Below are 219 nucleotides of genomic sequence, written 5' to 3' on the forward strand. Positions count from 1 at the left end.
GCTTTTCTAAATGCCAATGACAAGCAATTGGAGAAAGAGTACAGGGAAATGCTCCCATTCACAATAGCTGCAAAAATTAAAATATCTTGGAATAAACCTGACCAAAAACAACAAAGATCTCTACCATGAAAATTTTAAATTGTTAAAGAAAGAGATTGAGGAAGATTGAAGAGATGGAAGGACCTCCCATGCTCATGGATTGGAAGAATTAATATTGTG

Source organism: Nannospalax galili, unplaced genomic scaffold (genome assembly GCF_000622305.1).
Source record: "Nannospalax galili isolate Female #2095 unplaced genomic scaffold, S.galili_v1.0 scaffold59, whole genome shotgun sequence".
Taxonomy (NCBI): domain Eukaryota; kingdom Metazoa; phylum Chordata; class Mammalia; order Rodentia; family Spalacidae; genus Nannospalax; species Nannospalax galili.